General features: G+C 31.5%; 1 non-coding gene across 1 annotated transcript; it reads right to left on the bottom strand.

Moving 5' to 3' along the window:
- Window positions 1–12,692: 12,692 nt before the first annotated feature.
- Window positions 12,693–12,780, bottom strand: TRNAM-CAU (transfer RNA methionine (anticodon CAU)). Its single transcript is given in 2 exon segments — window positions 12,693–12,728; window positions 12,743–12,780. It is a non-coding gene; the product is annotated as a tRNA-Met (tRNA).
- Window positions 12,781–13,208: the final 428 nt, after the last annotated feature.

Below are 13,208 nucleotides of genomic sequence, written 5' to 3'. Positions count from 1 at the left end.
GCTAAGGTTGATGTCTATTTCTACCCACACCACTCAAAGAAACATCAACCATTAAGGTAAGGACATGAGCATCAATAAGATTATTATGGACCAACATGGCACCAAAAGGGAAATGAGTTGAGAGACACATGGAGGCATCACAAAAATGAATGGAAATATCATAGTCACACAACAAGGAGCAGTCGGATTCCATATCAATGTGGTAAGGAAGTAGTTTTAAATTTCACACGTCACTAGGATGGAAAAATGCTCATGCTTGGTACCATCTAACTACATTACCTAGCTAATCATATTGTATAATTTCCTCCCATGTTTCAATCATGAAACATGCAAAGAGGGGTGGAATGTATTATACCTATAGGGGAAACATGGGTACCTAATGGGTATTATAATATATGTGTGTATTTATGTATTGTCATGTATGGAGGCCATTTCTAGTAAATAAGAGCTACATGACAGTGTAAACACAAATAATGTAACAACGCTTACAAAAAGGTTATGCCTTCTAGAATATTCCTACAAGGTAGATAGTATTGTAAATAAGTAGAAGTAATGTAATAAAGGTATGGTGAAGATTATTATACTTGTATCAAGAATTTATTGAGGATTTTATTCCTTCCTTAAGGAATAATATATGGTATTACCATACTTCAATGGTTTGCTCTATAATTCATATGTATATTCTTTGTCTGAATGATTTATTGTTGAGGTTATGGTATATCTAGATTACATTTTCAAATATATAGAACTACATAACAAGAATATTGTGGGACATCCAATATGTTAAATCAAGTCACATGATTATAAAGGAGATTGGTCTAATATGCATGTGTAACTATTAGTACATGACCAATATCATTATTTTGTCTTCAAGTTGAGAAATGGGAATACTTTGTAAATGTTTTGGTATCTCATCAATTGTTGTGGGTAGTTCTTTCATTTCTTTTAGAAAATTTGTAGAGGAAAATTGAGCATAATTGTTTATGATGATATTAGGTAAAAAGTATCTACATTGAGAGAGTGCCTACCAAATATGTTTTAATGATATCTGAGAAGATATTTCACATACTCATAAACATGCTCATTTGTCATCCACGATTGTAACCAATCAACTTTAACTCTAGGAAACAACATTGGAAATGTCATATTAAATAACCATTTAGTGATATACTCATTTATGGGAGATGAATTAATTGTAAACCAATTAATCACATATGTAGATTCACCATCTAGATGGTTTGCTTCTCTATTAGGATTTTCTACCCAAACTTGAATACGTTTAAGTTCCATAGGTACATTTGGAGGCTTTGCAACAAAGGAAATTCTCTCACAATATTCTAAGATATATTTATGAGTTGGAATCCCATCCAACATTGTAAAGTACATGTTATTGTCTATATCTTGTAACATAACAAAATTAATCATATGTGAAACATCTACTACATTTTATAGTAACTCATTAAGGATATATATATATATATATATCAATTTCAAGACAATTATAATATGGATCATTCCTAATTTTATACAATAATGCATCTATTACTTTTCCCTTTCAAACAATGAAATCATATATTGATCACTTGTGACTTTTTTTTTCACATTATAATTATTAAATCCAAATTATTAATATGTTCATGTAATTTCTTGGAAACATCATTAATCTCTTGAGGGAAATTAATGTTGGGTCATCTATATTTGTATTTGTCGCCTATTGAATGCATTACTTGCAAAATTGGAAAGGTTTATTATATTAACATCTCTTTTACCTATGTAAAACTTGTGAGGACAAAGGGTTTCAACCCTAGATTCATATGGTTCTCAGAAAAAAAATGTATGAATGATACCTTCTCTTTTACATCTCGCACACATTAGACATGTATTTGTATTCACCACTTGAATGTCAGGATATGACTCCTCAAACAACACATTTAAATGTGACCCAATTTATCAATTCTTTCATGGAATTTTTTAAGTGCAATAACTTTATCTTCATATGAAATCACTACATTGGACTTCATTCAAAGTTCATCATCATCTAGCACTGTTGGTTAATGATTTTGGTGGACTTCATTCAAAGTTCATCATCATCTAGCACTGTTGGTTAATGATTTTGGTTATTGGTACCTATTAGAGAAATAGGTTTAGTTTTATCAATACGTAATTGACATCTATCCATTTTCTTTTTCAATGTGATCTTACTTCAATTGATCTACCATCGTCATTTATTCTCTGCAATTGCAATATATTCATTTGAGAATCCTCATTCATCATTTATATTTGCATTCTTTTTCTTTTACAATCCTTTCTTTGTTGTTCTTCTCAATTGATTCTTAGTCATTTGTCATCTTCACATTTTTTTCACTCATTTTTCTATATCCTCATCTATTCCATTTCAATTTGTATTTTATTTAATGCATTTATTATAACTTCTTGTCATTGCCAACTTCTTATGTCTTCAATACTGTTATTATTCATTTCTAGGTTAATAGTAGACACGATGCTATTGAATTTGCAATGACTTACAATTTATATTCTTATATCAAACAAGAAAAAACACGAAATACATGAATGGTGTAATTCCAAAATAGTTAAAAAGTAATATTAACATAAATGGCGAGAAGAATATAAACCGAATGATAAATGACTTGTCTCTTATTTGACTTCAAATTATACCCATGCAGGTTTGAGAACTATCATGGAGCCAAATTGAACAAATTATGGAAAACTCCTACTAACAAATCATAGCCCACACAATGTTTTTGAGAACCCATTAAGGATTGTAATATTTTCTTATAGATTATGTGTGAGGAATATGAGGAAAATGCTTTCATCAAATTGTTTTTACACTGGTAAAACTTAAAAAAAAAAAAAAAACTATAAATGATATCACGTGCTTATATGACATCAACTACAATTATATTCAATTGAAATAATGAGTTGTACATTTATATTTGACCAAAAATATATATGGTATGCTATCAATCAATCACAACCCAAACAATATATTTTGAGAACCTATGAGAGATAGTAGTATTGGCTTAGAGATGACCCATGAAGAATATGAGGGAGATGCTTTCATCAAATTGTTTTCACTGGTAAAAATCAGAAAATGATTTAAATGACATTGCTTGTTTATATGAATATCAACTATAACATTATTCAATTGATATCACAAGTTATAATATTATATTGGAGATCATCGGTATATATGGTGGATCAAAACTTTTATATAGATACCATATAATTAAAGTAATAATGTATTATCATAAATCAAATCTCTAGTATATAACTCGTTATATTTGAATACAAAAACTCTAGGATATGGTATTATAAGTTATTTGGAGCCATTGTTATATATATATATATATATATATATATATATATATATATATATATATATATATATATATATATATATATGCACTAATGATCATTTATATCCACTAGTATAAATATCATTCCCATTAACTTTTTTTGCACCGATAGAAATTAGAAATCCAATACAATGGGACAATACCAATAAATTATCTCCATTTTCTTAATGTCACCTGCCCATTCCCCTTTGTGCCTAATTGAAGTTACAGGGTACTATAACTTTTCCTTCACTAATATGATGTTTAGTACTCAAACCAATTTACAACCTGTATTCAAATTTTTAAAACCAGAATCAGTAGATTTTTATATAAAATATATCGCACCCATTCACAAACAAAACCGAGATTTACATAGATTTTTCCAAGCCTTCAAAGAGATGATAATGTTTCATTTGTTCTGCAAACCTACTATTTAGGTTGTATCTAATCTGCCCACCAAAATTCCCCATTCTGGAGCTTTTACAACTATAAATTCGACAAAATTGAAACAGAAGATATTTACATTTACAATGCATCATTTAGAAACTGTGAGAAAAAACATATGAAAGCTAGATATCCATTGGCGTTGGACTGTTAAGGTCCAGGCCAATTGAGATATCTTTAGAGCCTTTATTCTGGTCCTGCTTGGTCGAGTCCTCATTTTCCTTGTTTCTCTCATCCACTTTGAGCTTCAGCTGCTCAATTTGATGCCTCAGTGCATCAACTTCATCTTCCAGCTGACATATACGCTCCTGTTTCTCCAGCTCTCTCTCCTGCATCGACAGGTTCTCTTGTAGTTGATGTATGCTGCGTTGCAATTCAATCAAGCCTTCTCTGAACTCCAAGTGGTCCTGCACGCAGTTGATGCAGGATGGTTGATTTATCCTTCCCTCCAGAGAAGTTCCCATCCATGGCCCCCCTGACCTCAGCCTGCGACTGCCCCAAGAGCCCGACCAGGAACTGCCCTCTGCACTTTGCACACTAGAATCCATTTTTCGGTTGTCCAAAATGTTCTAGAACTTTCTGTCACTCCCACTCAAATCTAGAGTGTGCTTGACCCTTTCCTCCTCGCTATCCTCCAGGGCACCCTCACAGACCGAAGGATTATAGTCCTTCTCACCCACATTCGTGTTCAACCAGACCTCCCTCCGTTGTTCGACTAACAAATTCTCTCTTAGATTCTGGATTTGAACCTCCACCCACTTCAGTAAAATAATGATGTCCAACCCAGTATCAACATACAAACTCTCAAATGCCCTCAGACCCTCAATTGCACTCAGACCCTCAGTTGCACTTAGGCCCTCCTTGAATTTCAGCCCATCAACCCAAGCCTAATAACAGACAATCAACGACCTCAGCTTCAACCGCCAGGCCTTCGCAGAGGCCACCTTAGCAACATATATCCTTAAATCATACAAACAAAACATACCGTTATTCCCTTTATAGTCGTTGTTGCACTGAGTGATGATGTTGTGCTGAGCGAAGAAGCTGATGCAGTTGAGATCCCGATAAGTCTCCATTATTTCCCTGCCATCCTCCATTAATTCCCCACACTACTCCTGATCCATTCTTCCCAGCCAAATTATCCTCCCACGAGTGAACATGACTTCTCTGTGAACCAGAATTAAATTTTTCTTTGAAAATCCCATACTCCTACAATCTCTCGAAGAGATGCATCGCCGTTTACCCCATTAACCAGGGCGTGGGAACTGAAGATGCACGTCGAAGTCCCTTTCGAAAACATGTGTAGTATCAGGATGACAAACTCCAACACATCGCAAATGAAGGTATAGGATGGTCCTACCACGAGTCTCCATGGCAGACTAGAGCTCGCATGATATGATGCAACAAGGCCCAAGGGTTGAGGGGATGAGGTGGGCTGGGGTGGAGATCATGGCATGGAGAGGCGGATGGGTGAGGGGGGCTACGAGGGAAAGGAAAGGAGAACAGAGGAGGGAAGGGGTGGGGCAGATAAATAAGGAGGGGAAGCGAAGGGTAGGGGAGGGGGTGCATGGGACAAGGGGGAACAAAGGGGAGCGTGGAGGGGCTAATTTACTACCTTAGACAACATGAAAACAATGTCTCCAATCCCTGAATATATTAATTTCCTTGCAATGCTTCGAGCCTCTCTCACTATCCAAAAATTGTATCCCATCAATTTACTTATGGGATGTTAGTCGTGCTCTCGACCTCATTCAATATGCATCTTTCTTCTCTCAACTGGCATGCATGATTAGCCTGTTTGTCTGCTTCTTGGTTATTTCTTCTGAGAATATGGTAGAAGGACACCAAATCGAAGGAGGGGAGCAGTCCCTGGGATCTCTTGATAATTTGGTTCAAGGTAGTGTTTTTAGCTTTTGTAGCATAGATCATATGCCTGATAATTATCATGGAATCCCCTAAAACCTATATTGTTTTTATGCCCTTCTTCAAAGCCAGGGTAAGGCCCAGGAACAAGCCATACGCTTCTACTCGGTTGTTGGTCTTCCATCCAAGCCCCCAAGCATATATAAATTCAATTATTCCTTCGGGATTAGTGAGGATCCCTCCCCCTCCTACCACCCCAGATAACTTGTATTCATATTAACAAACAAAGACAAATTTGATTGACCTACAATTTTCATTAGTAGTAACAAAACATAAATCAAGTAAATTAAATTTCCTTATTATAAACCCCTTCCAAAAATATTCACATGATATATACTAATTATAGAACTTATTCACTCTTTTAAATTATCTAAAGACATTATAATGTTTAAAACAACATATACAATAAATCTATAATGTTATAGATTTGTAGCAAATGCTATTAGTGATCTATACAATTGTTATGGATCCAATATCATGGAAATTATAATTTGGGTACTTACATTTTCTGGTGTGCATGTCCACATAAATGTATGGATTATATGTACAAAAATTCACATTGACTCAAATCACCAATTCTAAGTTATTGGCAAATTAGCAGCAATAGAACTTTCCATAACAACACATATAGGATTCACAACATATCCTATAGAATTTGCAACATCACCTGTATGCTTAATAAATGGCTTATATTTTTTAAACTACAAAGTAAGTATCAAATATTTTTCATGAGTATGTTCATCTAAATATAAATTTCAAGTACACCCAAAGTCACCATTACCCACATCATATATTTTGATTTTAAGTATACCAAAAGTCACCATTACCCACATCATATTTTTTGAGTTATAATCAAATCAAATCCTACATGATTTACAACTACACCTACAAAATCTACATCAATACCTACATGTCTATTTAACATCCCATAACTCTTAAACTGCAATATGGATTTTCGATATTTTTGGTGAGCACATTCATTTCAATATAAAGATCTTTTCAACCGAAGAGCGCATTCACATAGATAGCAGATATTAAAAAATAACCAAATATTTACTACGTAACATAATTGTAGTTTAAGCTTAAAGAAAACTATAACTTAAAGAGCTAATTATTTTCCATATACACATTAAATTAATAGTGCAATCCATTAATATAGAATATTATTTGTAGTTTAAGCTTAAAGAAAACTATAACTTAAAGAGCTAATTATTTTCCATATACACATTAAATTAATAGTGCAATCCATTAATATAGAATATTATTTAACGATAACCATCATAGGTTAATAAAAAATTACTTATACGTACTTCTTTCATCCATAAAATATAAAAGCAAAAATTTTAACACAAAATTATAAATTATTTGATTGCCAACTTTCTCCAAACAAACGCGCTGAGGGTGAGTGGTTTTCACACATTAAATGACAATGTGTTCATATACTAACACTGTGTAATGCTCAAATCTACCAATGCTATCCATTCAAGTATTTTGTATGGGTTAGTAGCTTTCACTTTCTTCTCCTGTATTTTATTTGGTCCTTTAATACTTTTTGAAAACTTTTACCTCTTTACTTGTTTCTTTTACCTCTGCTAGTCCTTAAAAGGTTAAGCAATAACATTTACCTTTCTTTCTTTTCCTTTCTTTCTTTTCTGGTTTATGTCATAGTTACTTTTAAAAATTTTGATTTTCATTATTTTAACCAATATAACCTTTTCATTTATTATGAATTAATTTTTATTTTTTTTATTATAAATTAAAGCAATAAAAAAAAAACATTCCTTAATTCAATCACATATCTCAACTTGTACCTTGTACCTTATTGAAATACTATACTAGAAAGACCATTGTGATAAAATTAATGTATTTACATATTATAATGACTTTTTAAATATACTTTTCTTTTAAATAATTTTATATTACAATTTCATTAAAATATATATATTTTTAATAATATATTAAAATATTTAGTTACAAATAAATAAATTTAAAATTTATTTAACACATCAATAATTTGTTGTATTAAAATAGATTTAACCAACCAAAAAACCCACGGAATTAAAAACTTAAATTATGTTATTTTTCATCTTCATTTAATAAGATTTTCTTTAGATAAAGGAAGCAAATTAGTTTTTAATTCATTTAGAAAGAGATCTTTTTTATTTCTATCAAAGATTAACTTCTTTTGGTGTTATGGGATTTCTATGCATGACAAAATTGAGAGTTATAAGTAAAAGCCTATGATCAGAGTGTGGTCGTTTAAGATGTCAAAATTTGTTATTTCGTTGTATAGAGAGAAATAGGAAATAACATAGTCTACCAGGCTGATACCAAACTCATGGATGCAGGTCATCTGGTTCGTTGTATAGAGAGAAATAGGAAATAACATAGTCTACCACGCTGCTACCAAACTCATGGATGCAGGTCATCTGGCTAGAATTGGGCCACTTCTTTAGATCGTTGCAAATTATGAGATCCTGAACACTACAAAGCTTGACTAGCTCCGACCCAAACAAATTCTCCCCTATGTCTTCAGAGCTCCTTTTGTACCGGCTAGCCAGAGGAAGGTCTTCGTCTAACCAAAGAGGATTAGTGTTGGAATGATTGCTTAGAAGAATAGCTTGGTTGCTTGAAGTTCGAGCATTAAAGTCACCCATTAAAAGGATATTGTCTTCATTCCTTAGGCTAGAAATATCATTCTCTAAACCATTGTAAGGACTATTTTTATCTAGATTATTTTTCTTATAGAAGTTAGAATTGATGGGGAAATAATAGATTGCTATGTAGGTCTTTTTATCATAAATGTCAGTAATTTATATCCAACTATATTGGTTGTAATTTCTATCTTTGAGAATTTAAACTCCGTAATTTAAACAAATTTAACCAATCAACTTCAAATTTCTTTTGAAATACTTTACTTTTGCCTTTTACACGTAAAAGATATATCATTTTTATTAAATAAGTTTTTCTTTTTAATAAGAGGGTTAGATTCTAAGTTTTAAAAGCTTAGGATGGGTTGGAAATTTGAAATTATTATTTTGTAGTTTTTGTAATTATAATAATTATATAGATAGATATGTTTATTTTGAAATAAAGGCTTTAAGATTTTAAATTAATCACTAGTAATTATTAGATAAATAGTAAAGATTTAACTTCTATTAAATATTTTGGAATATTTATAGTCATGTACACAAATGAAAGGTTGAGATTTATTTCTAAAGCAATTATGCTCAGTTTGGTTTTTTAATTAATTAATTTTTTTTTAAGTCATATGAACTCAAGTCTAAAGCAATTATGTTTTGTTTGTTTTTTTAATTAAATTGATTATTTTTTAAAAAACCACTTGAACTTCAAGTTTCACTAGCACAACCTGTTGAGGATGGGTCTCCTTAGCAAGGCGACCCAATATCAAACCTCACATACATTGTTGTGCCCATGCTACGGTGAGGAGATACACTAAAATCTAACTTTGACGGCTTAGATGACCCTAGGTTGAGGTTTCTCAAGCCTAGAGAAACACAATGAACTTGACAAAAAAAACCATGTGAACAAGTGTCATATGAAATGAGTTATGATTTTTTAGGCATGAGCCATGCTATTGTAACAAAGTCTATTTTTAATTTATATATATATATATATATATATTAACAATTTATAGATGTATTATGAAATAAGTGATTTGATGCTTATTATGGATTGATTCCTATCAACATTTACAAACAATTTAATTTATATGACTTAAGGAAGTAAGTTTTTTGATCACAAAGTTAACCTCGAAGTTAAAAAAACCCACTCCATAGTATTTTCTCCAAAGTTTCTAATGAATATTCTATAATCTAATTGGTTGGAATCTTGAAACTGTTATTCAACTATTTTTACAATTTTAATAATTGATAACTATATCATAAGGAATTTTTGAATTGATCCAAATATTTATAATTACAATTTAGGATTTCCAATTTTATTGATTATTAAAATTTAATAAAACAAAAATAATTTAATTAGCCATTAAAATACACCTTATAACTTAATTTCTTTTCCTTACCTTCTACAACCCCAAATAAATCCTTGTGTACAAAAAAATTCCATAATTTCTAATGGAAGAACCAAGTATCATCAAACTGTTCTTTCAAAATTATACAAGAATATTTACTTTACTATTTTTTTAATATTTTATGAAATCCCATTTCCATTTCTAATAATAATGAAATAAAATTATGAAAATAAAATAATTATAAATCTAATAAAGAGTAATAAAAATAAAATAATTATAAATCTAATAGAAAACCATTTATAATAGAAAACTTATAAATTTAATAGAAAACCTATTCTCTATTACTTGAATGGTTAAATCTAAAAGTGTGGAAAGAGACATCTTACCACCTACCTTTAGATAGATCACATTTTGGTTAGAGTATAATAGAAAACTTATTCTCTATTACTTGAAGAGTTAAATCTAAAGGTGGAAACCTATTCTCTATTACTTGAAGAGTTAAATCTAAAGGTGAAAACCTATTCTCTATTACTTGAAGGGTTAAATTTAAAAATGTGGAAAAAGACATCTTACCACCTACCTTTAGATGAATCACACTTTGGTTAGAGTATAATACAAAACTTATTCTCTATTACTTGAAGAATTAAATCTAAAGGCGAAAACCTATTCTCTATTACTTGAAGAGTTAAATCTAAAGGCGAAAACCTATTCTCTATTACTTGAAGAGTTAAATCTAAAGGTGAAAACTTATTCTCTATTACTTGAAGAGTTAAATCTAAAGATGAAAACTTATTCTCTATTACTTGAAGAGCTAAATCTAAAGGTGAAAACCTATTCTCTATTACTTGAAGGGTTAAATTTAAAAATGTGGAAAAAAACATCTTACCACCTACCTTTAGATGAATCACACTTTGGTTGTATCTCTACCTTTAAGATTGATTTGCTTTAATTAAGAAAAAGGGATAAAAGACTTCGAAATTATTAATTTTATTTATTATTAATAAAAAAACATTTTCAAGTAGAAGTGTTTCCAAATAACAATTAAAATTACCAACTTAGTTTTTATACCATTTTAATCTATATTTTTTAATATCTTCACATTATGAAAATTAGATGTGGTAAAGATTTTCAATCTCCATTTTAATGGAGGTAGATGTTATTTCTTAGTAGTTTAAGGCTGACTTTTTCAGGGAGGATGTAAGTGTTTATATAACTGGTTTATGATTTAGTATATATATTTAGTTAATATTTTTATTCTGACACAAAAAAATTATAATAACAATTTCCAAAAAAAATGAAACTACATCATTAAAACTTGTGAAACTTTTTACTATGGAAAAGTCGTTATCGAAAACAATTATTCTACAACAGTAGAAGAGAACAAAATGGAAATAATTTTATCCCAGTACCCCCAATATAATCAACATGATAACTGATCTCTAGGTTGCATAGTTCCTTGAAGTATCAATGGGATTTATACCATTACCCCATATAATGCACATGATAACAGATCTGTGGGTTGCACAGTTCCTTCAGGTAACTATGGGATTTATGTATGAAATTTCCAAATTCATAATTTAGTAAAGGACAAATATCCTTTGAACTTAACTAAGTTTCAGCCCACAACCTCTTTATTTGCCCCTGTTCACTATTGTAATAATAAGTTTCAGCCCACAACCTCTTTATTTGCCCCTGTTCACTATTGTAATAATGCACAGGATAACAGATCTGTGGGTTGCACAGTTCCTTCAGGTAACTATGGGATTTATGTATGAAATTTCCAAATTCGTAATTTAGTAAAGGACAAATATCCTTTGAACTTAACTAACTTTCAGCCCACAACCTCTTTATTTGCCCCTGTTCACTATTGTAATAATTTTCCCATCTCATATGTGGTGTTCCTATGGTTTTATGTGGTGTTCCTATGGCTTCATCTCTCGTTTTAATAATGATTTTATAATGCCCAACCTTTCTTAAACACTGATAAGTGAGAATCATAATATGTTTTTTCCCTATTTTTATACATGAACCAAAGGTCCGTTGTAAAGATAAACTATTTTATAATGAATTTATATTTGCAGGCCTTCTTCAAACTGTTGGAGTGATCAGCATAAAAGTATGGTTTATTATAAAAAAAACACAAAGTCTATAACAATATGCTGTCATGTCCAGTTATCAAATGTTTTATATAGGTTCTGCTTTAGTTTTTACCCTATTCTTGCAAGTGGCCCATGGCAAGATGTGCTTATCTATACATAATTTCCTGGCAGAATATAGAGCAATCAGAACCCAGTAAAAAATGGCAGGAAAGCTTGAAAATGCTAACCAGAAAGATGCCTTCAGGATGCCTAAAACAGAGAATGCATTTGAAGTATTAAAACTGATTAAGCGTAAAACTTGAGAATATCTAAAAGAGTAGCATAAAAAAGGGCAGATCCCTGTACAGAGGAAAGTTTTTACCCTATTCTTGCAAGTCGCCCATGTCAAGATGTGCTTATGTATGTACATAATTTTCTGGCAGAATATAGAGCAATGAGAACCCAGTAAAAAATGACAGGAAAGCTTGAAAATGCTAACCAGAAAGATGCCTTCAGCATGCCTAAAACAGAGAATGCATTTGAAGTATTAAAACTGATTAAGCGTAAAACTTGAGAATATCTAAAAGAGTAGCATAAAAACGGCAGATCCCTGTACAGAGGAAAGCTTTTACCCTATTCTTGCAAGTGGCCCATGTCAAGATGTGCTTATATATGTACATAATTTTCTGGCAGAATATAGAGCAATGAGAACCCAGTAAAAAATGACAGTAAAGCTTGAAAATGCTAACCAGAAAGATGCCTTCAGCATGCCTAAAACAGAGAATGCATTTAAAGTATTAAAACTGATTACGCGTAAAACTTGAAAATATCTAAAAGAGTAGCATAAAAAACGGCAGATCCTTGTACAGACGAAAATTTATGGATGAGCAATAAAAATGGGGTGAGAGAGGCTCGAACTCTCGACCTCAGGATTCCTCAACACAAGCTATGAGACCTACGCGCTAACCAACTGCGCCACCACCCCAAGGATGAAAATAGAAATTCCTAAATTCTTCTTCTAAGGTTTACTGTTAAATCTATTGAAATGTATAATAATATGTGTACGAATATAAAGGACTATGAACTTACCGAACTAAGGCTGACAGGAACCTCCAAAAATGTGTATGCTGCAACTCTAATCGAACATCTCTTCCCCGTAAACTAAATTCAGCAGAATATGCTTTCAAATGTAAAACTAAACTTCATTTCACACCATCGAGAGCCGAGTAAAGAATAACAGAGAGCTTAAAAACGCATACTCTCTAACCCTACTTCGACATTTCGGTCCCATAACGTGTAAAGAATAACAGAGAGCTTAAAAGACGCATACACTCTAACCCTAATTAGGCATTTCGGCCCCATAACCTGAATTCAGCATACACTACGGGATGGAAAATAAATTTCATTCCAATC

The sequence above is a fragment of the Pinus tabuliformis genome, chromosome 9 (assembly GCF_031772625.1).
Source record: "Pinus tabuliformis cultivar Carrire ecotype Pingquan chromosome 9, CPIR1, whole genome shotgun sequence".
NCBI classification, from domain to species: domain Eukaryota; kingdom Viridiplantae; phylum Streptophyta; class Pinopsida; order Pinales; family Pinaceae; genus Pinus; species Pinus tabuliformis.
Note: the sequence above shows the minus strand (reverse complement) of the source record. Positions and strands in the feature narration are given on the sequence as shown.